This window comes from Lonchura striata, chromosome 5 (genome assembly GCF_050655825.1).
Source record: "Lonchura striata isolate lonStrDom1 chromosome 5, ASM5065582v1, whole genome shotgun sequence".
Taxonomy (NCBI): Eukaryota; Metazoa; Chordata; class Aves; order Passeriformes; family Estrildidae; genus Lonchura; species Lonchura striata.
Genome location: NC_140707.1, coordinates 40,761,773 through 40,788,844, shown reverse-complemented (window position 1 = coordinate 40,788,844; position 27,072 = coordinate 40,761,773). Strand labels below are relative to the sequence as shown.

Below are 27,072 nucleotides of genomic sequence, written 5' to 3'. Positions count from 1 at the left end.
CATCAGGTAACCTCAGGTTACAATTTAAAGATACTCCTACAATCATTAAATTCTAATTAGCTTGCTCTGTGTGTGTCTAGTCCATGTACTACCTCTGCATTCCAAGAGACACTGGAGAAACAGATTTGCATGCCATTAGAGGCAATGCTGTGGTGTTGGGTTGTTTGAAAACTGTAGGTGCATATTTTGATTTTGATATACAGAATTAATTCCTCTAGCTTTGAAATTTCTGGACAGACAATAAAAGCAGCCCACAAATACATATCAGCTTTGTCTCCCATTCAAGGTGCATCCCTGCATTGATTTCCTGTTAATTCAAGGTTACCCTGGTACATGATGTACAAAATGACATTTCCAACACATTTATGTTAGAGTCTGTTTCCATAATCCTGAAATCTGATTCTTCTCACAACAGTATATTTTGTGAAAGTTCTACCAACATTACTGTAGACAGAAAAAGAACATTACTTAGATAAAATCACCTTGTTTTATTTAATGCAAGTGATCTGAGGGCTTGGTGATTTGTCATCGTGAAAGCATTTGGTAAGAATGCGAAGAGAATAGGGAGAATCCCGTGAAACTACTGAGAGGGTCAAGTGTAAGAAGGGTTCTTTAAGGTGTCATAGTAAGTCAACTATATACCATTAATGGCAGGAGAATTAGGGCCAGGCTCAAATTAGATACTTGAAGTATGATCGGTTTGTGTGTAAAACCATGCTAGATACAGGAAGAAATAAATACCATATTATATTGTTGGCACTGTGGCTCTGAAAACCCACTAAGTTCAACACAGAAAACAAAAAAAAAACTCTGAATGACCTGAAAAATTAAATTAAGAAATAAAATTATTTCAGACCACTCACCAAAGTAGCCTTCTGAAAACAGGTTGGTTTTTATTTCACATAATAGATACAAAAGCTCAGTAAAATGCTGAAAATCCAGATGGGCTAATGGGGGAATGACTCTGCCTGTACTTAATTTTTTTTTATGTTACTAGCATCTTGCAGTGTGGAGGTTCTTTGAAGAAAAAAAATCCAAGATTAGATTTAGCACATTTTAGTCAAGCCACAGCAACTATACTTAATTTACAAATACAAATGTTTTGTGTTTGTTTTCCTAATTACTATCCCTATAAATTATTTGTTTCTTAAAAGCTAAAAGGGCTTCTTTCCTTCTCACATATCATCATGAGTGGTTTTAATAGAATAAATTGTGTCTTTGCCAGTTTAAACAGTTGTCTTCAGTTAGGCCAGTCATGGTGGCTTATGTATACAGTTACAGTTTTTGTACTTGGGTGTTAAATCTGAAGAGGCATGGAAGAAATAAAATTTACTTAGGTTTTTGGTGACTCCTTTTCTGAACAGAACTAGCAAGGCTGAGTGAGAAACATTCATTAGTGTGGTTGAAGACAATAGATGAGCTTCTGAGTACTGTCAGGGCACAATTATCTTCAAGAAAAGTAGGTGCTGGTTTGATGCATCCATAATTAGAACTGCCTAGCACTGTTGAAAGAGTTTCCTCTCCCTCTTAGGGCTAGAGGGCCTGGCAAAATCTCCTTCGGGATAAAACTAGAGCATTTATCTGAAAGATTTCTTGGGTAAAGGACAACCCTATGACTTTCTCTATCTAAACTGTTGTTATGATCATCCATAATATGTTTTGACCTATCTATAATAATTTAAACTTGCAGAGGATGTAAAAAACCAGGTAGCAACTACGAGAGGATTGGAAGTCTCCTAGCAAAGCTATGCCTGATGGAATTGCTTTTTGTTGGAGCAGTATCTTTGACAGACTCAAGCAGTGGTTTTAATTAAGGATAAGGGTTCCATTATAATAGATATGAAGAGTGGCAGTGGATAAGGCCATGATCTAACTGGAAAGAAGAGGAGAATCATGGCCAGCAGAGTTCTGTGTTGCACTGCAGCAGCACACATCTTGTAGGTCATTAGTGGAAGGGGGTAGGCTAAGCTTTTGCAGCATTCCCCTTCCACTGCCTCACCCTTATACCTGTTTGGAAGGGGAAGGCTAATACAATACCATTTTACCACACAAATCAAAAGACAACACTTTGATACAATGAAATTTGGTGTGATTTCTTCCTTTTCCTTGGATAGAGACTTACTGTACCCTGGACATGAGGAGAGAGGAGCAGTCCTTACGTTCTTCTGCTAATGAATTTTCTCATCAACGGACTAGACTTGATAACATAACAGTTTGCTGTAGGAGAAAGCTGAATCCTGCCTGTGCACAGGTAGAAGCCTTTTATAAAAGAATCCTGTTAAAAAGAGTAAACCTGTTACCAGAAAGAAATCAAGTGAACAGTTCTGACAAAAGAAACAAGAATAGATAACACAGTGTTAGTGAAAAACTGTTTTTTAAAGAAGCAAAATGGTTTTGTTTCCACAAGCTGGCAAGACGAATATTGGTTGCTACAGCAGGAATCTAAAGGCACCAGATTCACTAGCCTGGTTGTTTATTTGTAGGGATATGTTCAGTGAACATTTCAAGCACTCCAGGAAGAAAAGAGAGACTGAAAACTTAGCTATATTTTGTTAACATTTTCTTTCCAATAGAAATCAAACTGAAGAAGACAACAGAAAAATCCTGATTTCATTTTATTATTAGCTGTTGAGATATGCATTTATCAGAAGAAATGAGAAACAGATTACACCAGCAAACACATCTGACCTTAGACTGGCCTTCAAGTCATCCAAAAAGAAACACAAAATATGGAGTTGTTTACAGCCAGGCACTTAAAATCCCACACAGCTGCAAGGGTGAGAGGGAGCAGAATAAACTCTCAAGACAAGCTGACAACAGCTCCACTGCCGGGGTGCCCCTTTTGCAGACCAGACAACAACAGATGAAGAAATCTTGAGAATGACCCAGAGCAGTGCTCATTAGTGAATGAAGCACAGGCAGGAAATAGGACAAGATTCCTTTTGTCATAGTTTTTCACCCAGCTGTCTGCCTGTCCCACAGCCACCCACATGCAATCAAATATAGTCATAGTCAACCTCCAGAAAAGTTATACAAATAAAACCTCCAGTGATTGCATACAGAGTCCTTCCAAGTTACATTTGCCCCATTAGCAAGGAATGAAAAATTACTAGTTTTAATCCAGGCACGTTTATCATTGCAATTGAAACTTATTAGGAGGGGTTGTATTCAGGTAAATCTGATAGAACCATGTGATTTCTCTTACTGATGTCATATGGACATCTGTTTCTCTGCATATCTACTATTTACTACTGATTTACTAGCACTTTTACTACTTCTATTTCGTTTCCTTCTTATGGCAAAGTTGTAATTTTTACTTTATACAGGTATAAACTCTCTTTGTATTAAACAGATGTGTGCAATGCCCAAAATGAGAGCATTAACAAGCAGAGAAAAACATTTCTGGACTTCTGAAATGTAATCTGTGGAGTCAAATGCTATTTTGAGATTTTTAAGTTATCATAATAACATTGAGACTCCAGCTTCTTTGGAACCTTTCTTTTGTGAGTACATCTCACTTAACATCTTGCTCATAGGCTACAAAAAAGTTTTCTTTTTCTTATGGATTGAATGCAGTTTTTTTTATCTATATTTTTCAGCTGGAGTTAAATAACAGAAGTCTGTTATAGGGAATTCTGTAACTTGTTTTTCCAAATGGCAGCCATCCTGTTGCTCTCCACCAGGAGCCACCTGTCTGTAGGGTACTGTGAGTAGTTACACTCTGCTCCAGTGCTGTTCATTGTGCCTTCACGTTTGGCTTTGCTGCTCAGCTGCAGTGGCCATTTTTAAATGGAGCAGTTGTCTATGAGCTGTTCATGAGTCTTCTAAATAGAGACTTTGAACACATTAGCACTGAGACTGAGCATCAATAAAAATTAATGTCATATTTGTAGCCTATGGCAATTATTTTTAAAAATCATGGATTCATGCAGTCTTGAATCCAGTGTGTAGATTTCAGTGTGGCTTTAGTGCAAAAATATAAATCAATGTGTAGAGTTCCAAAGTGACATTAGGCAGACAGAGAATTCAAGCTGGCATAAAAAAAAAAGCCTAGCCTCTTCCCACCCAAAATTATGTCAGCATCAATATGAGACAGCTCTCTCTAGTGTCAGCATCTCTATTTAGAAATCCCACTTGAATCAGTCCATGTGAGTACAATGACATTCTTTCACAGTCTGAAGTACCTACAAGGAGCTGGTCTGAGACCTACTTATTCCACCCTAGCTAGCAGAGAGACCTGAGAGACAAAGAGGTCATAATTGCTAATCAAAGTGATTTTATGTTTAACGGGGAGGGGTTGCTGCAAACTATCAGAACAGTCTTTGAGGCATCTGGTTTGTTGCTTTTGGAGTCCCATTAATATCTCTTCTGTGCTGTTACAATGGTAATGGTAGCTATCAGACATTACTGCATCTCCTCTTATCACTGTGTCTGGGTGCAGTATCACTAGAGCTTTTAGTTGTGTATTTTTCTCCCCACATCTCTCATTTCTCATCTTTATTTGAATCACAGTCTTGTTCAGCAGGTCAGCTAATGGAGAGCAGATTTTTTTACTTATTCTGGTTCTTTTTTCCCTTTTCCCTCTATTTATATAACACACAATTTGTAATCTTTTTAAAACCAAAGAGAGAAGTCTTGAGTTCATCTAGATTAAAATCAGCTGCAGCCTATTAATGGACTCAGCCCAAGACTGAGACTTTAGGAAACAAAAACACTGGACTAAATTATACTGAACTGGCCTCTGTCTCCTGGTGAGGGGATTCATATAGCGAGAGGAAAGGGGAAGGGGGGGGGGGGGGGAGTAAAGGGAGAGGATCTCCATGTGGTTTTAATTCATTTTGATTCTCTTCCTGAAGCTAATTTACCCAACACAAAGGCTCTGTAGTGGGCAGCCAGCTTTTTAGAAGTTTGGCTTTCACTGATAAACAACTCAGTTCCTGTTCTGAAGGTCCGAGATAGCTCAGACCTGTGTGTAATCAGCCAAGGTTTAATGTGAGTATTTTGGTACAGGGTATTTCAATTACATATTAGAGTCCTTTCATCATCTGTCAGAGTGTATCCTGAAGACTCTCAGATAATTGATCTAACTCCTCCATTCATTCTGTCCCCAGAAACAGACAGTGAATTGTCTCATTGAAAATCAGAATAGCAGACACATGGGCCAAAACATGTCAAGCCAAAAGTGCTTCCACTAGCATGGAACACTCACAGAAGCCAGTTCTGAGCTTCTTCTGGTCACAGGAGCCTTTACCACTGAAGTAGCAATGTACTGTTCTCTACTAAAGGGGAAAAAACTCATTGATTATATTCATCCCCTTTAACATGAAATCTTTTTTATTGCATTCTTAGTCCCATTACTGTGTGCAGTCGTCTAGCAATAAGTTATGTCTTTGCCCTAAAGAAGCCAGACAGTGGGTGGGGAAGTGAAGCAAACAGTAAATCATTAGCTGGAAATTACTTGATTAATTATGTTAGGCCCAGACTGTCTTTGGTTACAGTTTTCATGTATTTAGTGACAATAACTTGTAATCTAAACAAAACTAGAAGGCAAATGGGGAGATTAATGAAGGGACTGAGATGGAGGAAGGAGTGGAACTGCGCCTTGGAAGGAAGGGTCGAGACAATAGCTATGCATGTATGGCTTCCCAGTGCTTCAGTCCCATGTGCAAATATTTGTTATGAGAAATGAGTAAAAGCATGGCCCAAATCGATCACTGCCTAATAAGCCACAACAACCAGCACCAGTTGTTCACTGCTCTATTAATATGTCCTACAAATGAGTAACATCAAAGCAAATACAGCTTTAAGATTGAGATCTGGGGATATCTGGCTTCAACTGCTAATTCTTGCTGGTTTTGTATAATAATGGACAAAAGAATTTCACCATGTCCTGTTTTCAATCTTCTAATTTACAGAGATGCTGAAATTTTCAGCATTATGTGAAGGACACTCAATTTCTGCAGTGTTTCATGCTGTATACATATGATCCAGTTACTGTGTTGTTGTCCAGCAAGCCTTATATACCCTTATCTGGGCATGGTTTTCCAAAGTATATTTTGCATTTTCATGGCTTTCCTGCTTTATGAGTCAGTTTCAGCAAAGGTTTAAACACAGAGACAATCCCTTCTATTTTGCTTGACAAATAATTTCTCATATTTATAACAGGTGATCTGGAGACTAGGTTGAGCAGGACGTGGTCTTTCCATGCTGTACCTCTCCCATCAGCACCCAGTTCATCTCCTGTGTGCCATAGTGCTCTGAAAACAGGCCAGAGCTGCTGCAAATCTTTCAGGAATTAGACTGGGTTTTCTCAGGGTAAATCAAGTTTGAGTTGATGTACTGGAAATCTTAGCATTGTATTTCTTCTTTCCAAAACTTAAGGCATGGTGTAGCTGAAATAAAGCGACCCAAAGGCTTTTGGATACTGTAAGGTGTTTTGTTTTTTCCCTTGGCCTTCCTCAAATGCTGCTCAATTTGCTGTCGTTTTTGGTCACTTTGTTCTTCTGTGTTTATTCTGTCAGTAAGTCTGTAATTTTTCTAATGCTCAGATAGATTACTTTCTCCCCTCACCCCAACCTGTTAGATACAGATGACTCCAACAGAAGTGGTAGAAGTGGTTAAAACTTTATTCAGAAATAACTGAAAGTAAATAGTCATCTAGGACTTGGCCAGAGATTTATTTTAAGATTCAAAGTAACCTAATAGTATTCTGAGAGAGTAAACTTCATTTTAGATGGCTTTGGACTAATTTTCTAAGAAGAAACCTTGTTTTGGTATTCTTTATACACACACACACACACACACACACACACCCCAACAAAAACGAAAAGTAAAATAAAGAGTTTTATACTTCTACTATAACACAGCTAGCAAATTACCAAAGAAATAATTACAGTAGTTGGATATAATAAAAATTGTGTGTGTTATATTGGATTACAGTAAGCTTCAATGTGAGGATATGCTACCTCTGTCAACAAAAATACCATATTCATACCCAACACATTTAGAAGCAGAGCTGCATTTCTTATTGCCCTAATCTCCACATTTGTTCCCATGGGCATCTGTTCCCATGATTCCCTTTGTCTTGTGAGGTCCAGACCCTGCACAGCCTGTGTCTTTTTGTAGTCTTTTGTTTTTAGCAATTACTAAACAGAGCAGTATTTAACTGTAGCTTTATTTAGCTTGAAAGGAAATGCAGTGCTAGAGTGACCAGTTTCAATAGTTTTTAACCTAAGACATAACAAAAAGCCATAGACTTTTTCTTTCATTGATTCCAACCTGAAGGAACCAGATAGTTCAAACAAAAAACTTATGAGAAGGATGGGGTTCAGTCATTTCAAGACATCATGCTATGACATAATTTTGAGAAACCTATTTTAGTGTCTCTGCAGGCTTGAGCTATTTATATTATTTACTCTTGGTTCCTAACATAAAAGTTATCATCACAACCATAAAGCTAGAAATGCACTTTTGAAAAAGAAAGAAAAAAATTGAGAGCAGAATATTCAGTTACCATGAAATAAGTTTTATCTTGATATTCTACTCTGACTCTGTCCAATTTGATCCTTTGCTGTCATACAAAATGGTGTAGTTGGTAAGGTGTTGATCCTGGAGGTTCCCAGGGATCTGGCACAGCAGAAGTGATGTGTTATTACCAGGCTGAGCTCTAGTCACCTGTGCACTGTTAAGGAACTGCATTTGCTCACATTTTACCTGTAGAGGAAAAGTCTCAAAATATTTTCTGTTTTCAACTGTGTAAAGTTCTCTGCATAGAGGAAGAAAATGGAGAGGGAGTGAGACATCCTGCTTTCATGTTCTTCTCATGGTCCTGTAGCTGGCTGCACAAGCGTGTGGGCAGCCCCACGTGCCAAGGCACCCAGAGCTCAGAGCTCTGTGCAGACCAGCACGCGTGCACTTCCGTGACTCAGACTGTTTCAGTCCTCTGCTCTGGTGGCTGCTAGAGGACAGGAAGAAGGGCCCGCTGGGAAGGTTTATTTTAAGAAGTGGCTATATGATTTTGGTTCCTTTTGGCCACAGTGTTCATTGTAAGCACAGAGCAAGCAAGCAAGAGCTTTCTTGGGGATGCTCTGTGTGAGCTGTGTGGCTGTTGTTTCTCATTTGCCCTGCTGTGCTCCAAACTTAGTGTGGTTTTAGAGAACTCTGCTGATGTGTCAGGTCAAGCTCCTTGCATTCCACTTCTCAGATAACCAGGCGTAGTTCACGCTGGCTGTGTCAAACTGTTCAGCTTTCCTTAAAACTATTCCTACTAGTGTAAAAGTCTACCAATATTTTACCATGAAACAGATATTCGCTGGGGAGCTTCTGCATCTGTGGTAATCTGAGGAAGCTATGGACAGAAGCTGCTATACAAGGTGTACATGTGCTCACAGTCTGAAACTAGACTTAATAATAAAATGCAGAATAATATATATATACAGCTTGTAATATGATAGGGGTTTTACAGAAAATCCATTTGAGGATATTCATAGTCATTGCCATACTTTGCCTGGGATGCTTTTTAATAGTGTCTGAAATGAGATGGCTTTATTGTTTAGAGAGCTCCAAGAAATCCAATTGTTCTTAGCTTGGGAATTTTGCTACTGGTTTCTCTAGCAGCTGTTGAAGAACAGGCTACGAGTTCTTCCTTATCACTTCTGCCTGGTGGTTGAACAATGCATTTGGAGCTCTTTCATTTGCTTTTAGAGTGTTGGGGAGCATTTAGGCATATAAGCTAAAGCAAAATTGTGGAAGAAGAATGTTATTTACTTTGGTCATCATCAGTTTTTAACAAAACTACGACGGCTCAATCTGGTGCATTTTCTGATGATTGGGTGCATTGTATATTGCTTTCAAGATTTTCATACTGAGCATACTTGCTTTGTAGATCTTTGGTACAATCAGTTTTCCAAGCAATATAGACTTCCTAGTGTAGGTCAAATTCTCTTATGCTTTCTGTCTTCATTCATGCAGCACTTTCCACAAAAGCATTCCAATAGTATCAGATTATTTGTTTATTTTCCTGAATTCCTAGTTCTAAAACATCTTTCTCATACTGTTCAGAGAGAAACAGTCTAGTCAATAAAAGCAGAAACTGGAGAACAGTTGACTGTTTTAAGTAGAGCTTTGAGAATCCAGTCATGCTGGTTTTCTGGGTCTAGTTAGCATTTTACTTTGATGCTGTATGTCCTGTACCTTCACCCTGTGAAGGGGGAATATAAAAGTAGAAGGTTGGTGGTAGTCCAAAACTTTGAAACTTTGTTTATCATTCATTACCTGAATTTCACATAACTGTAAAACTGTGCTTGAGATTCCATAAAAGGCATTTTCTTTTGAGGTTTTTGCTTTGATTTTGGGTTGGATCTATCCAGAAAATGTCTTGTGGCATAGTATTTGAGTTTTTGCAGGTTTTTTTTATATATCAGGAAATAAATTTCCTGAAGTTCTGAGCCAGCAGAAGAAGGTGAAATAAGATAGAAGATGGTCATGTAGACAACTTCATGTTTGTTCAGAGGATTAGTCTTCAGATTTTTGCCAAGTTTCATATAAAAGTTTGGTCTGGCTCTGATGTAATCCCCAGTGATTCATCTGCTTTCCACTGTCTCCCAAAAGGGTGAATCACACTGTATGTCTCCAAGATAAACTATCAACATACACTGACAGAGGTGTCATTCAGGTAAAGAATGATAAACAAAGTACACTAGAAAACATACTGTTCTGAGGTCAAACCTTTCCCTATAAGTGACAACTAGCAATACATGGAAATGTCCTTTTACTGGTTCTAGATTGTCTGTTTTGTATTTCCTCTGCCTAGAAAAAGATGAGACTGATAAACAGACAAGAATAAGTTTCTTTCCTGATATGGAGCAGCATACTCAGGAAGGTTATTTTCATTTTCCTGCTGAGTCCCCTGGCATGTGTTTTTTTGGGCAGACATTGCTTGGTAGTATCAACTGGAAGAGATGGTTCTGTTTGGGATTAAACCTTATTTATATCCCCCACACACTCCCATTTCTTCTCTTTTTTTTCTTTTTTAATACTAGACTAGAAAACTATGTCATTTGAAGAATAAAAATTAATTTTCTATTTCTGTATCAGATTTTCTCCCCAACCTTTTATCTACCAATTTGACTGATTTTCAGCCCTTTTTCCCCTCTCTCCTTGCTGATAACTAATGGATTTTGGTATTAAGCCAGCCTTTCAGTGCACACACCACCATGCCAACGAGAGTGTGTGCAGCTATTCTGTCTGCTTTGGAAGCCTACAGATGCAGCCAGAGCTAGAACAATTCCCGTATTGATCCTGCACTTGTCAGCTAATCCGTCATAAGGCATGGGAATCCTAGCCCTATCCACATCTGCCTGCATAACTGCAGGGGGAAAACCAATTCTCTGAAGCTCTCACCAGGAAACACGAAAGCAAGGAGAAATGGGAGCTTGCTGGGCCAGAGGGCTGTGAGATTGCCTACCTGCTCCACCCTTCCCCCCCGATTCCTTTTCATCCTCCTGCAGGTCAGCAGGATCAGGTTTATGTTAGTGAACCATGAAGCTTATCAAATAAATGTTGCAGCAGCAGGTGTTTGGCTCTCTCCACAGGCCAAGTCTAACAAGGTTGATATTGTGTCTGTGGCCAAAGTAATGCAGTAATTACTTTTCTGGGCTTGGAACGCCCAAGAGATTTCTGGGAACCAGTTAGAAAAACAAACCTTATTAAGAGTAGGGGATGTTTTATAAGGAACAGTGGTGCTCTCTGTGCCAGAAGGAGAGAACAGGCATTTTGAGTGCAGCATCCAGTGTGGTGCCCCATCCCCTCACAGACTGCTCATGTTACACGGGCCTGGAACAAAGGTAAAGTGCCTGAGTTTGGTTGCTCATGTTGGGATGGGCAGCTTATTTTGGCCCATGGTGGCATGTGGAAAGGCAGCTGCTTCCTTTGAAGTCATTAATGTGTACTGTAAGAGTTGTATAGCATAGCATTCCCACTGCTGTTTCTTGCTTTGTGCATTTCCCTTGTAAGCTCTGAACACAGGTACTGAGTTACAGAACATGATGCAGCCTAATTACCCTAGAGGAAGAATGAGAACTCACAGCACAGCTCTGCTGTGCCCTGCCCCTTTATCTCATGTAGTGCCTCTCAGGCCAGGGAGGGGAAAGTTATAATAGGTCTGTACAGTGATGACATTTAAAAGCAGCAATCTCCATTACTCTTTTTATAAGAGTATTGATAGTTTAGGCCAAAGCTTTTTCCCTGCAGCTGATTATTATATGTGATAATGTTACCATAATGTCATTTAAACCAACTTAAGTAATTGCAGAAATGGCCTGAACTACTGGATATTTCTTCTGTTGCTGTGTGGTTGTCCAGGAGACCAGAATTTGAAAGTGAGAAGAGGAAGAAAGCAAAACTGATTAGACATTCGTAGGGTTGTACATTAGACTTGAACCTGGTATGTTTAAAAAATAACTTTTTTTATATGAAGAAGCTACAAAATTCTTACTACCTATAAATAATTCTACGGGCATCTTTCTGTGCTGTTGAACCATGCTACAAAGCAATGCCTTTGTAGTGATAAATGAATTTTCCTAAGCTAGGAAAGTTGCCATTTTTAATATATCTGGCAATGCTTTTCCATCCCTACTGTTTATGTTAAGCTCTGTTTTTGCATATCACTTTGTATTCTAAAGACCTGATGCTTTGGTGGTGGCACAAAGATACCACACCATTGTCTCAGTGTTCTCAGGAGCTCAGCAGTTTCTTGCTGAGCTGCTTTGTTCTGGGTGCGTTGTGCCGGGCACATGGTGACTGAGTTTGCTGTGGCCCCTGCTGGGAATGCCATGGCCTGCCATTCCCAGTGCTGGATTCTGTGCCAGGAGGTTCTGTGCACGCTTGGAGCTGAGTGCTGTGGGCAGGTGTGACACCTGCTTCCTCAAGGTACTCACTCACTTTCCATAAACACTGAGTGTAGCAAGTAGTGAACAACTGCTGTACTAAGACTGCTGGAAGGGAAAGTCATGGAATTTGCCTCAGCATTATTGCTGAACATTTAGGGCAAACCTTGTCTGCTCTTGAAAAATGGCACCAGGGTTCCTTCCACAGCAATTTCCTGATTACAAATACAATACAGAGCAGCCAAAAATCAGACAGTTTAGGTATGACTTAAGATGGCCTAGATGGTCCTTATAGAGCTCTCTACTAGAATCTGAGATGCATTTCCATGATATAAACAGTTTTTTTAACATGGTCCTTTAATTTGATTTTTTATATACATTGTTGGAACCCTCGTTAAGCATTTGGAAGGACACATGAATCAGCTTAACTAGGACAGATTTTTTCATCATGTACTCTGCAAACATTCAGGAATGATGTCTGAAAATTGTCATTTGGAGAAAGCTTTGCTGCAGAATTTGGCCTATCAGCCTATCTGAAGTATCAGATTCTGAGGGAAGATGAAGCCCATATATTTATTTTTCTATAAAAAGCAAAGACCAACTATGGCCAACTCTAATCAATCTCCACTGGAGAGAAGTGTGTCAGCAAGAAGCCACTTAGGACTGAGCTGTATGGCAATGTTCAAGAGAGCCAGGAGGCATATTAGGATTGGTGGTGCAGTGCCAGAGCTACGTATGAGAACCTCACACATGACTTATCAGTGTTCACCTGAGTGTAACCAGACATGAACCAGAATATATTTGCTATTAATATTGCAGCTGGGATTTTTTTCTTTATTTTTGTGATTAGGTGCCAGCTGTGTGCATGTGTGTCTTTTGGCAGTGGAGGAATGACAGTGCTTACATTTCCATATGAAAGCAAGAACATGTCTTCTCTAGGCCCAAAACATTTACAAAAGTACTTCATAAAGCTTGAGAAATAATGACAAAGAGGAAAATAAGTGGCAGTGGATTAGACCAAGGTATTTTATGTACTGTAATGTTTTGTATAGTCATCTGGAAAGAAATGGAAAAGATCTTTTGAAGATCATTGATTGGAAACAATCTTTATTACCGATCAACTTCACCTTTGTGAAAAAAGATCGTTATTTAAATATTAGGCATCTTTTACTCCCATGGCACAAAACTGATTCAAAGACTTGCTCTGATAGATAAACTGTTAAATGGCTTGTTAGATTAGATAAGGGAATTGGAATGTATTTGATGTTAAAATTACATCCCTACATATGAAATCTCTCCTCATCTAGCGACTACAAAAAGAAATTACCAGAGTATAGGAGGTCATCTGCATATTGTGTAGTTTTCTGAAGGCTGGGAATTGATTTGGACATTACTTTTGTATTTACTACTTTTTATACCCAGTGGGGAAAAAAAAAAGTATTTGCTATATGGAGATGAAAATATGTTGAAGTTTGCAGGTATTGGTAATGGACACCAAAGTTCTCACTGAGAGTCAGTTTACATTAAGATCTGGGCTACATAAGAAAGAGGGAAAAAGGACTGCTAACCAACCTGAGAGAGTTATATCATTCCATTCTTTAATGGGCCAGATTACTGGCCTATTAATGTAGAAGTTGTCAACACAAATGGAATTACACAGGCCCCTGCAAAGAGTCTCCTCTAATCTAAAATATCTGAAACAAGGTAATGATGTGACTTACTTGACAAGGATGCTCAAAACACGTCTATCACTGAAATTAATTAATTATTTTTTCCTTTATTAAAAAGTTCTATTATTCCATGGCCCAGAATCATAAAACTTAATTTTTTTCTATTTCCATTTCCGTTCATGGCTTATGGTCAAAACAGGAGTTTAAATCTCTATAATTAATCTTAAGCCCTTAATACACCATGTGATTTCTGACCCAGTGAGGACTTGGATCTCACAATAACATATGCAGCAACAAAGTGATATCAGTCTTCCTGTTTCTTGTCTGAACCTGCCAAGAGCCACTATGGATGCATGTCCAACACAATACCATTGCAGTTGCTGAAGATGCTATCAGTGATTCCAGTGGGACTCCTAAAAATCAGAATGAAAACAAAGTCTTCTTCCTTGAACTGTTGATCAATTGATCATGAAATGAAATGTTTTTAGTTGTAATTTGGCTTTTCATTGCGTTTTCTAAGCCTGTGGTGAGTAATCATAAACACTGACAGATTACTTGCATGGCATGTGCACATACTTTGTATTTGGGAGCCAGTCCTGACATGTCTGAGAAGTATGCTTAAAGGCTGCCTCAGAGTTTCTCTTCTTCTGGGCAGCATTGTAGTTTGAGCTTTTAAGCATCATTGAACACTCAGTGTTGCTTAAAAGGCTTGTCATATCCATCCCAAGTCTTTTGCATTCTTAGGATGGCAATTATTTTTTTAGTGAGATGCCTTCAATTAAAAAGTGATAAAGTCAGCCCTTGAAAAGTTTAGCATGAACTAATTTCAAGTGCTCATATATTCCAAAAAGTGAGTTTGAAGCACTCACTCACTGGTTGGAGGCTCTTACTGAAACATGAAGATAAGAACTCTCAGAAGAATCCACTGGGGAGGCTCTCTTGAACAACTGCCCATGCAGAATTGCTTCTTGTCATCCCCAAGATAACTGGCTACCACTGCCATTTCAAGTCTCTGGAGACAGTGAGACAATTTTTAGGAAATATATCCAGTAGAAAATACTCAGGCCTTTATAGGTTCGTCTGAGTAGCCTTGAGAATGCACACAAAACTATGCAATGCTTACTGTGAACAGTGGGAGACTCAGTCTGACTTTCAATTAAAAAAAAATTCAAATAAAATTTAAGACAGTTCTAACTGGAATGCTGAGAATTTTCCTGTTGATTTTTGGGACTGTGAACCATCTTATAAATGGTTCAAGCAGTTAATGCTAAAAATAATAGGAGTTTTGAGGTTCATTCTATAGGAAATATATCATGTTTGTAGTTTCAGAAGGAAGACTGGTGTGCCTGGAAATCATAGACTCCATTTTTCCATGTTAAGCCATTGAGTTTGTCCAATTTTCCTTCTTTCTGAAGTTAACTTGCTCAAAAGGCTTCCTTTAATCCATTTTTCCTTACATGTATCTTTGTTCTAATTTCTGAGGAACTAGCAAGAGTATTAAAATGTATGTATCTGTATATAAATACCTGCATTATTTGCGCATGTGAACAAAAAATTTATTCTCTTTTTTGGAATAGTGGTCTTAGGCAACTGTTAATATTCCTATTTCCCAATCATTTAATACATTGGAATTTTAATTAAGGGATATCAAAGAATATATCTTTGGCCAGGGAAAAATAGTTTGGCAAAGAAAAGGTAGGAATGTTAGAGATAGGAGGTTTTTTTAATGTTTCCATGAGAAAGGACAGAAAGAAAACAAATGCAAAAGAAGACTAAAGGAAAGAAAATAACCATAAGGCTGAAAAAATTAAAGGACAGTGCCCAAACTGAAAAGCCATTGAGGAGAAAGTATCATCTAAGAAACCCTGGAGGGTGGGGAATGGAAAACTGAAATTAGGAAGGGACCTTAAAAAAAGCCTAAAGCTTTGTCCATGCTGCCAGCAAATCTATTTTGCTCAATTTTGGCTAAGCTGGATAAACATTTTTTCTGGCATGTATAGGTGGTTGCCCAAATTTGTTTGTTAGAAGTAGGTTGGAACAAACCTCCCAGAAATGTACCAAGGCAGCTCAGACAGTTGAATTTCACAGCTGTTTTTACATTCTGTGGTTTAAGCTGTGGGGATGTGGCTTAACTGCAACATCCCGCCAGATCTCCGAGAGAAGGAGCACCCCAAGGTTGCATTCTCCAGCTCTGCCAAACAGCAGGATCAGCAAACGCATGGGAGCCTTCAATGCTCTTGATGTCTGTAGTATAAAATTACAAAAAAAGACTGTAACACAAAGGAACCAAAGATGCACACAGTCACTGTGTAGAGCACAGTCACGGTGCTTTGTACAACTGCAGTGGGGCTGGGGCTCAAGGTGGGTCAGAATCCTGCTTGAAGCGAGAAGAAAAATGGCTGAATGTTGCTTTTGCCTTCAGTTTCACAAAGGTTTGTTTCTCACTCAGAGTGGCACTGTGTGTTGTGTCATCCTAAGGGAACCATTCTGAGTGAGGGCCACCAGATACAGACTGTGACCACCAACCTAAGACCATAGCCAGGCTTCAGACTGTAGTAATGCTGATCTCCCATCTCCTGGTCATCAACAGGTGTCCAAAGCAAGGCCAGCTGCTTTATCACTTCTGGTACTCATCAAATCCCTCAGTGAGTTGTCTATAGGAGCCAAGTAATCTGTTTTCTTTGTACTTGTGGGTTAGCCTTTTGCCACCTTTGCTGCCTGAACTGATTTCTTGTGGACTAAGATGAGCACCAGTGCGAGGGAATCAGGTAGGCCTGGGTGAAAGAGAGATGGAGGTCACAGAAAGAGAGATGAGACCATGTCTTCTGGTAACCATTCACAGTTAGAGCAATTTGACCCAGTATCAAACCATGTGGGACAATGAAATAAAGCTATTTGTTTCAAGACAGCATACCCTCAGCTGCAGGTGCTGCATTGCAGTGATCAAAAAGACTAATAGCAGAATCCCAACAAAGCTGTATGTTTCCACTTTTTCCTATGAAATAGGCAACTTTGGGTTTTCGTGTAAACTGTGGCAAATGTGTGAGCATAGGAAAAACTAATAAAATGTGGCTTGGTACAGATCTGTACCTTGTGGTCAGTTGACTGTATCTACAAGTCTTTCCTGTTGTTGGTACTCAGAAGTCCACTTTGTGGATTTCATGGAATCCAATAATCAGTAACTTAATAAGCCAGCCAGGGATATTTACAGTCACTCTCTCCTCTAATTGTGAATCACTTTTCACTGAATTTCTGTAATCTCACTTATGTTTGAGAACCCCTATCCTTTGTCATACTTGGTTGAAAAAGTTATAGGGATAAAAGCTAGTGGTGTGACTGCAAAAGTGTTGTCTGTATAGAAAACCAGACTAAAAAAGAACCTGATAAACAGTATTAGAAGGAAAATTACACAACTGTATTGTTTGACATTAGTGATTGCAAACATTATTTTCTCATTTCTTCCTTCAAGCAATGTCTAATGTCCTACTGCTTCAATTTATCTGAAGGTTGCAATTTGAATCTGTTTGTTTTTAGTTGAGCTAAGAAAAGACTGGGCTTGTAGGTGCCAATCCAGCTCTTCTTATGTCTGTTCCAGCACATGCAGAAGGATTAATAGGGATCTGTTAAACTGACTTTGGCCGTTAGAAATGTGGTCTACATCCATGGTCCTTCAGCAGCTTTTAAGGTTCCCAGTACTCCGTGGGATGTAGGGCGTTAGTTTGGGGCAGCTAGTTAAGGCATCTTCATCCTGTTCAGCACCCTTTTCTCTGACATGCCTCAATTGAGAGGTAATTGAGGAACAATGGTGGACTGAACTGCTCAGCCTGATTTTTCTGACAGTCCGAGTACCTACAGGTCCTTATGCTGTTACTGGTTGTTTTGTGATAGCATCTGTGACCCCCATTCAGCATTCAAAGCTCCACGATGTAAGGCAGAGTGTACTCACAAAGAATAAAACTGTGGCCCTTGCCCTTGCTGACTTCAAATATGGTTTATGGTTCATCCAGCAACTCACTGTGTCAAACTGAGCGCCAAAACTAATGGTCAACAAATTCACAAACCACTTGAAAACAAACAGCAACTTAAAAAGTCCACAATGGATCACCATGTAAATGTTGTCCTGTTTTACACTGAAAATATTTCTGACTTCTGTTAGCATGTTGCTAAATTCCTGCAGCCAACATCATGTGAGAGAAGGGATAACCTAACATCCAGAATTCCTAAGTGCTCATAAATACGATCACACTTCTTTACAAACTCTCAGAATTGAAAATATTTTTTTTAATTGCCATATTGGCAAATAGGAAGGAAAAATAGGGAAAATTAAGAGCAACATATTTAGTTGGAGTAAGTACCCAAAACAAATTACATTCCTTTATGACTGCTGCAAACAATTTAAGCAGTCCATTTTTCTTACAGAGTTATCTAGTCATAAGCTATTCCCAGTAGATGAATAGTGCCCACCAGTGTTTGCCAACCAAAGAAAAAGAGGGAAAAAACTTCACACTTAGGTTGCTGTGGTCCATTTTTGATTTGCAATAGTTTTGCAAAGCAGTGTTCACAGTCATTTGTTCTGTTTTCAGCAGTGTCCTTGACCATACCCCCTGCCAGTTACAGGACCTTTAAGACCAAGAGAAAGAAACAACGTGTTTTTTTTTTACCCAACTAGCAGAGGATGTGCTGAGCCAAAATAGAAATAGCAAGGTCAGGTCAGGGCAAGGCCCTGCATTTCATTAGCTAGGCCTGGCTAGGAGTGATTAAATATGTACAAGAGGCTTTGAATAGATTCAGGGAGGAGGGATGACATTGTGGAATACAGAAAAATCATTCTTTGGTGCTCTCAAATGACTAAATACAGGATGGTACTTAATTAGAGATATTAAAAGAATATATTTTAATTATTTTAATTCTGTACAAAAGAGGGGATTTTTTTTATTTTCTGTTGAGTGTTCTGAAGAGGAGGTCTGGACAAAACGCATCAGCCTGGCTTAACAGAATCTAGATAACCTCCAGATACATGTTGACCAAGCCTGCAGTTTTCATGAATTTAACTTGATGAAGACTCAGTAAAAATACAAAATTCTATTGGCAGTGAAATCAAGGCTCTGACAAATTTTGAAGGTGCTCTGGTTTGAAACTGAGGACTTTCAGAGCACAGTGCTGCTTCATCAGACATGTAAGAGAATTGGAAAGAATGGAGCTTTGATGCAGGAAAAATTACTGTATCAAGCAGTTCTCTGGCTGCCTAACTTGAATTTGCTTTTGGGGCTGCCTGACTTTACTGATCTTTTATAACTGTATTGTAATTCTTGTATGACAATTCATAGGCACCTAGGCACTGAATGCACACAGTTTGTAGTCCTTCTTCATAGAAGATGCCAGCCCAGCTGGTTGAAGTATATTTACATTTGTCCAGAGCACCAAGAATAATGTCTTTGCAAAATTTCAAGGGGTTAGTTTTTTAGACCAGGCCAATGGAATATTTCCACTTCATGCCTCTTCTGAAAAATTATTCCTGCAGCAGCATAATACTCCTTGGTGTCATGTTGGAAGGTCAATTCAGAATCAGCTGGGGATTTCTGCATAGTCATTTTTACATTAATGTAACTTAAAACATTGTGAAACCTGCATTTAGTTGCAGTAGTGCAATCTCTGTGTCTAGACATCAGTATATTTACAGTAGTATAAAGATACTAGTATCATTCATACTGGTTCTTGTTACCTAAATAGTACATTTTTCCTTCTGGTTCAGTATATATTAACTGCCTAAAAAGTGTTTTCTTGGGCACTGTTGTATCTTCTCTATCACAGAAAATAAAAAGCTTATGAAAAAATCTTTTGCTTTTCTGAAAGTTATTTGATAGTGAAGCTGACGTTAATGGTCACTGGCAGAGGTATATGGTTTGATTTATATGTTTTCTTGCTAAGATGTCAGATTGACAGCCCTGGGAACAGAAATCCTCAGCTAATTGCCCAAACATGCAGCATATTGCAAACTTTGCCAGCCTTTCACAATGATAGTATCTTGATCCTTGAGTGTGAGAGCATATCTAAGCCTTCAGAGGGCATTCAGTACTGAACCCAATAGGGCATAAGAAGTACTTTTTGTTAGCTCTCTTCATGATTCACGAAGGTAAACAATGACCCTGAGTTTCCTTTGTAAAGCTATTGAACAGCCAGCCTGGCAATAACAGCTCCGAGTCAGAATTAACAAGAGCTATGTTTCAAGCTGTGGTAACTTTATTATGAAAGATTGCAGATCCCATTTTCCATCTCGTGAATGAGCACTTGCCCCTGCTCATTGTAGCTCTCCTTGTTGTTCCAGTACCAGGAATGACCAGTTGTGGGCCTGGAAAGTTTAGATCACACATTCTTGAAGATTTCTAAACTAGTACTAGTGTAAATTTAGTTTCTGAGGCTTGGTCAGAAGCAGTATTTGTCAATAAATGATCTCTGCATCCACATGGATGTTCTCAAGTACCCATCACAGCAAGTCCTAACTGCTGACTGATTGTGAAACTTATCATTCTTTCCCTGACCCTTCCTGCATCTGCTCTTCTCCTCCTTTTCAGGTTTTCCCCCTGCTGCTTCTCTCACCCATGACCTTTGCCATTTCCCTTCACCTCCCCTCCATCCACTCCTTTTCCATTTTTCTCTCCTGCTCTTGTCAGTTCCAGTTCTCTTGCATGCATCTATTCCTACTACTCTTACTTTCCTGATTTATATTTTTACTTCAAACATCCCCACATATTTTTAATTTAGTCATCTTCCTACTGCTTCCTATCTTCCTCCCTTCATTGTCACATAAGAAGTGGTGTTATGACAATGGGGGGGTGCTATTAGCAGCACTGCAATTAAACTATTCTGCATCGTTCCTCTGTCTTATCCTCATTATTTCTTACCAGTTGCCTTGATGTATTTAACATATCAAATTTTATTCTGTTTTCTTCCTTTTCATTAGGAATCTGGAGGAAGGAGAACAAGCAATACCAGTGTGCTTATTTGTCCTTTTCTGTGCATAAGAAGGGGTAGAGACCCTGTCTTAAAAACTTGGCTTTTTCTTTCCTTGAGGTTTTCTTCCAAGCCCTTTCCTAAGTGAATGGAGAGGAGTGATTTTCTTGTATCACCGGCATTCTTTTCTTTCCCTCCTCCTCTCTGCCCAGTCACGTCCCTAATTAATTGAATTCCCTACTAGATCTTTTGTGAGTCATTTCAATTACCCATTAGTGAAGCAGCCTGGGATTTCTGCTGTGTTTTCACTCATCTTCCTGGAATTTCTCTTCTCCTCCCTCCCCCTCCTTCCCCTTTTAGTCACTCTGCTCTGTGAAAAGCATTAGATGGACTTCAGTGCCGAGTGCCTATATTGTTTGCAGGCCCAGCTGCATACTTCCACACTCTGCCTTGTGCGTCACAGCTATTCATCTTGTTTTGTACTTGGCTCTGCTGCAGATGCTGTAAATATGGTAATTTTAGATTCCCTGATTGGAAATGGTTGCAGGGCGGGTCTAAGTGGTACGAGCACTGTTTGATTTACACTAGTTCATTCTGGTTTCTCAGGGTTTGGGGTTTTATGGATACAACTGAAATGAAACATGGTTGTAAAAACAGTCTCTTTTTTAGGGTTAGGAGAAGGATAAAGGTGAGGGTATCTTTGTGTACAGCCATGCAAAAACGCTGCCTCAGAAATTCTAGGGAGACTGGAAAGAAGTAAAGCAAAAGCAGGAGGGAACTCCTCAGATTATTATGTAGGATGTCTTCACACTCAGATGGGTGCAAAATATGGATGGATCTGAAAATTGCAAAAATGGAAAAGATCCAAGACAGAGAACTGTGAAAGGCAAATCTGGAAACTGACAGAAATGCCATCAGTACTCAAGTACTGTAGACTTATGGCAATCCCTGAATAACAAAATCAATGAGCATCTTATTTGTAAAAAAAAATGTTTAAATGATAGATAGAAGAGTAGCAGGTAATATGCATTATATTTCTGAGGAGAATAAGGCAGTGATAAAGCTGGCTTGCTAAAATTATGATGGATGCAGTGACCACCTGAAATCTGATATACAGAGAATTGCATTTCTATTCTGAAACTGAATTTTTACAGCACATGAATCTTTCATGCTTGGGGTAATTCTCCAGTGATACAGAGAGGCAAACAGCATCACTGGGAACAACCTGCCGGAAATGTGCCCCACACGTCCCAAGTTACAAAAGTAATTTACACTGCTCAAGCTATTATGATACTTCCATATTATTACGATACTTGTCCCTGTGAGGTTAGAGTATTTCATGAGAGAACAGACTTTTGATAATCAGGCTGTTGTGAGAAGGCTCCCTCTCATGACTTCCCAGGGGGAGCTCATTTGTTGGACTGATGGGAAGTGAATTTACGAGGGCTCCCTGCACATCGGTATTCATAGGTATTTTTTTTTCTCTTCTGAGCTCTTTATCCAATCAAAGGAGAGAGGAAGGGAGCAGTGTGAAAATAGCACTCAGTACAGACACATTAAGATGTTCTTAGGAGACCTACTGGGAATTATTTTACCTTTAATGTCTTGAAATCTTGGCCCCCTGTTAAGCAGTGGTGAATTTCAGAGGTTCATTAGATGGCTCTGGAGTTCTGTCACTTCACAGGGTGACGTTACTGAGTCAAAACTGTAAAAGTGAGAAAGGGGCTGGGGAAGAGTTGCGTGTGTGAACCCCCTCTTTCTTTACAGGGCACCCAGCAGCAGAGCCTGTAAAATTTTATCTGAAGTTACCAGGTCATGACAACATATTTTTTTAATCTGTCTGTGTTGCTGCTCTATTTTCTTGCACATACCATTGCTAGTATCACATTACGAGGTTTAGTGATTTGGCAGTTCTTACACTTTTTAATTTCTTACATATCCTTTAGATTAAGTTTTCCACTGCAGAGTTAACCTGGTGAGGACTGCTACCCAGCTTCTGGGCTGAGCAGCAGCAGCAGCTGAAATGGAGCTTGGGCCTGCTGTCATGTCACTTGAGAAGCTGTCCAGTGTATGCCAGAGGCTGCCAGCTGTGCCAGATGTACTGATTGAATTGCCCACACTCTGGGCAGCTTTCTACACCTTTCCATAGTAACTCCTTTCTTTTCCCAAGAGTACGCAGTGGGACAGAAGACTTCTGCTTCATTAGACTGAGAAAAGCCATTTGTCACAGCATAGAGTTGGCTTCTGGATCACTGGCAAGATGGGACATACACTGCAGGTGAAAACCCCATTAGCCCTTCCATGCCAAAGAGCATTTAATGCTCCTTTACCTCATGTGTTCCTTTACCTTTACCTAAATTCTCCTCATGTAATGTTATTGGATTTCTTCATATGTTTTTTGCCACTGTATAACACTGCTTGGCTCCTACAAAGTACTGCTGTGTTTTGCTCCACAGTTGTTTGCATTTTAGCAGATGAAAACCTGACACAAACTTAAATTATGCAGATAGTTCAGTTGGTTAGTAAAGGAGCTAAAGAAATTTTAAGTTTATTTTAATTTTAAGACTAACTCTCTTGGATTTTTCACAGATAGGTTGGGTATATATAAAAAAATCCACAACCTCTGGAAAATATTGTTCATTGTGAAGCTATTTTGGACTTCCAGGGTTCTGGGTTGTGAAATGCTCTAGACCCTAACAGATTTCTCGGTTACAGGATATTTTCATTGCTGTATTTTTTTGACAGAGCAGCAAGAAAAACAATGATTTCTCAAATGACTGAAGAGTGACTGGGTTTTCTATTTTTACTTCTGTTTTGATACACAAAAACTAGATTTAAAATATATCCACTAAATCACTCTACACTGTAAAAAGCCAGTTATAAAGATGATTTTAATTCCTCTCATCTCAGAACTATTCAAGAGACTAGCTCAATCTCTGTACACGTATCTCATGCTAGTGATTGCTCCAGTGTATGACCATTTATAGCGTTTCTCTTACAACACCTTCTCACTTGACTATCTGTCACTGCTTGTACTCTAGACAAGATGCACTGTTTGGAAAAGGTTGTGTGACATGAGAATTACCACGTGCCAACATAGTTTTCAAGGATCTTAAATGATTATCAAAGTTACAGATATCTAATACCAAGGCTATGGAAGCACACCCATAAGATGTAAATACAAAATAAAATATCGTCTGCCCAATCTTTTCATTTGCATGCTGGCATATTACTTGCTGATTTAGAGAGAGAAATGGTTCTTTGAATGGGACTTGCCAGGAGAAAGGGAAAGGTACCCGTGTGTGCAGCCATAAGGTTTCTGATTTATCTGTGGTCTGTACGACTGGTTATTCCGCAGAGCTGTAGAGCTGAAGACACGATAACCCCATGGTGAGTAAGTAGGGAGGGAAATGATGTGTTGGTTTAGTGAAGTATGTAAAGGACATCAAGGAGAAAAGAATTCCTTAAAAAGGAAAGTTCTGGGAAAAGAGTTATAATGTAATGATAAGAAAGTAAGACCTTACTAGATGTATTGTTTTTGGAAGATGAAGAAGGAATCAGATTAGGATAATCAGAGAGATCAGTGAGGAAGCAATGATTTGTACTAAACATTTAAGCACAATTCTTCAGGTGACCTGTTGCCAGGTTTGTGATCATATTAGGTTGGGTATATTATCAAATTAAATGAGTACATGCCTGTAAAATACATATTCAGGAATACTTTGCAGAGCTGGACTCAATACTGTGTAGTGTAGAGAATTCTTAACTCTTTCTGACCTTCCTAGCACCTTCTAGAAACTACTCAATACTTTGCTTTTTCCCAAATTAGCTTTGCTTCAGCACTACCCTCATCCCTACTGGCAGCTCTTCCCATCTCCAAGTTGCTTATTTCAGGTCTTCAGGCTTCATTCACATGCCATTTGGAAGTAACCTGGCATGACTTCCATATGCAGCAGGGTGAGCCCATTCCCAGCACTTGTCCTTGCCTTGCCTGTTGTCATTTGATGCATGACACTGGTGGTGAAAAGTGTGTCTTGCCCAGTGTCCTTAACTGGGTTAGTATTATAGTGTAGGGTAGTCTTTGAGTCGGTTTAATCCAGAATTTTCTAGGTCCCAACACTGTATCTAATTCTTCTCCAGAACAGATGTCTAATCTAGTTCAGTCCATCTGTTTGGTTCCAAATGGCACATTAAATCACATACATGAACCACAGTCATTTAATCGGGCATATAGTTTACAGGGTGAAAATGGGGAGAAATCTCATTTTAGTTGATTCTCTTAGATAGAACTTGTACACAGATATTTCTTTTTTTAAATAAATCATTAATCACACTACTCTTTTTTTATCTAAGCAGCTGGATGGCAAAGGTCTGGCCTAGTATTTGATTTTGCAAAGAATTGGCACTTGGAGAGGGTCAGTTTGCATTTCTCTCTTTCTGCATTATGTTGTGTACTTAGAGGGGTTTGTGTGGGCTATTACACTTGGTTCCCATGAGATCCCACATCTGGTAAAGGATAGAGTGTATGACCCCACTCTCAGCCTCTTCCTTACCTCCAGCCTCCCCCATCATCTGAGAAGGTTAAACTAAAAGCAACATGTATGATGGCAAAGGTCCAAGTTTGAAATGTGTCCATTGTATGTGTTCAGTTTAAAAACAACATATCAAGGCGAGTGCAGTCCTTACAAGTGGCACCCCTGGGCCTTTTTTTATTCCAAAGCAGAAATATTTACCCAAGGAAAAGATGGAAGTGATGGGGTAACAGAGTACACATGTTGGGAAAATATGTAGGCAGAGGCTGAAGAAAAAATAACATTCTGCCACAAGTAGCTCCCTTGTTCCTCAACTTTTTTTTCCCTTCAGATTAGAACCAGCCATTTCTTGTGCTCTTCCAAGCACCTTCTGTGGTTTCCTGACAGCTGGCTAGAGAGGATTGAAATCTGGCTTGAAAAATAGGCCATGGGTCATGTTATTTTCAAGAGGAGAGAAGCAAAAATTCCCATAATGGTCAAAATTCACAGGCTTGAGTTGTGTTGGGTTGTTGTTTTGTAGAACATCCGTGTTGAATATTTTAATAATAACTTCAGTTAAAAAATTCATTAAAAAGAACAACTACAAATTAAGCTATTCATTTATCTTCCCTCTGATTTATAATGGCATGCAGTATTTTGTGTGGAGTTGCAGCATGTCCTTTTTCTCTGGAGTGTGACAGGGAAATGTTCAGTTTCATAAAAGAGTATGCTGGGATTTTCTGAAAGTGTTTTTTGTTTGGTTTTTTAAAGAATATGGTAACACTTGTCTTGCAAATGCTGTTTCATTAACAGAAAGATAAGTCTGAGTAACAGCCTACAGACCAGTGTTCTTTTTCCCAGCTCTCCTGAGCCTCAATTGAAAATACCAGTACATTCTCAGCTTTATGTGCAAGCAGATGGTTTCTGTTAGGAGTTATAAACCTTTCTAGTGTTTTGTTCTTTTGTTCTTTTAAAATATTTTAAAAAGAGAATACTTGTTTCACAGAAGAACTAATTTGACCTGCATTTTAGGGCTTGAGGCTGCTTCTTAGGAATGCAGTTCACTACTCCTACAGTCAAAGGGTACAGCCTAAAAAGGCAGTCAACTGGGTTTAAGGAAAGAAAGAAAAGAAAGAAGAAGCAGATCAAGAAGTACAAGAGAAAATGTCAATAGGAGGCAGAATGTAGAAAAAGTTAACTATCATGCCCTGCTATATGGGGAAAGTCAGGAATTCCAGACAAAGTTGTATTATAGTAGAGCGTGAGAAAGGTGAAAGTGTTGATCAGCTCCTGATTTTTGAACAGATGGACAAACTAAACACCCCCAGGCAGTGGCAGAGCATGACTGAGTCATGTACAGCATCACAGGGAGTGCAGGAACTGAATGAGTGGAGAGCTGGGACCATGCCACCTGACCAGGGCATACCCTGCATCAGCAACTCTGCATCCTCCAGAAATGTCATTCAGAGCATCTTTATTCTCTTAGCTTTAATCATGTGTTACAGTCCCTTCCACTGAAGAACTAGAATGGGGTCAAAGAAGAGTATTGTCAGCATTAGCCAGTCCATCCATAACACTTCTAGAGACTCTTTAAGGGCAATTTTAACAAGGGTGTTTTTTGTGTTATGAACAGACATTCTCTAAGAACTGCAATAGAAGTCCATGCCATATAGCCCATTCACTGAATAAAAGGGTTTTTGATGGGTAACTGAGATAAAAATAGTCATCAATTCTTACTCCCAGCCAACTCCTTCAGCATGTGAGTAACCAGCACAGTCTAGTGGGTAGAAGGTGTTGGAAACCAGGAGCTTGGTTCTAATGTTTGCTCAGGTCTGGGTTTGTTGAGGGAAAATGGCTAACACTGGTGAACACTTCCAACTGATAGTTAGCAATATTGAACTGCTTTGTGAAAATGCATGGAATAATTAGTTAGCATTTGCAAAATGTTTGAAGGTAACCAGTTTCCATATTTCCAGATTCCCATGCACTGTAATGGTGCAGTGCATCATAGTGCATAGTGTAAAACAGATCTGATAATTAACTAAACAAATGAAT

General features: G+C 39.2%; 1 protein-coding gene and 1 long non-coding RNA gene across 21 annotated transcripts in view; one reads left to right on the top strand and one right to left on the bottom strand.

The window, feature by feature from the left end:
• RAD51B (RAD51 paralog B) overlaps positions 1 to 27,072 on the top strand; it is a 452,264-nt gene that overhangs the window by 285,278 nt on the left and 139,914 nt on the right. The gene's annotated exons all lie outside the window — the stretch shown is intronic.
• Positions 6,606 to 27,072, bottom strand: part of LOC146767336 (uncharacterized) — a 130,497-nt gene continuing 110,030 nt past the window's right edge. For both annotated transcript variants that reach the window (XR_014956037.1, XR_014956038.1), the window contains exon 3: positions 6,606 to 9,199. This is a non-coding gene — a long non-coding RNA (uncharacterized LOC146767336). The remainder of the gene's footprint in view (positions 9,200 to 27,072) is intronic.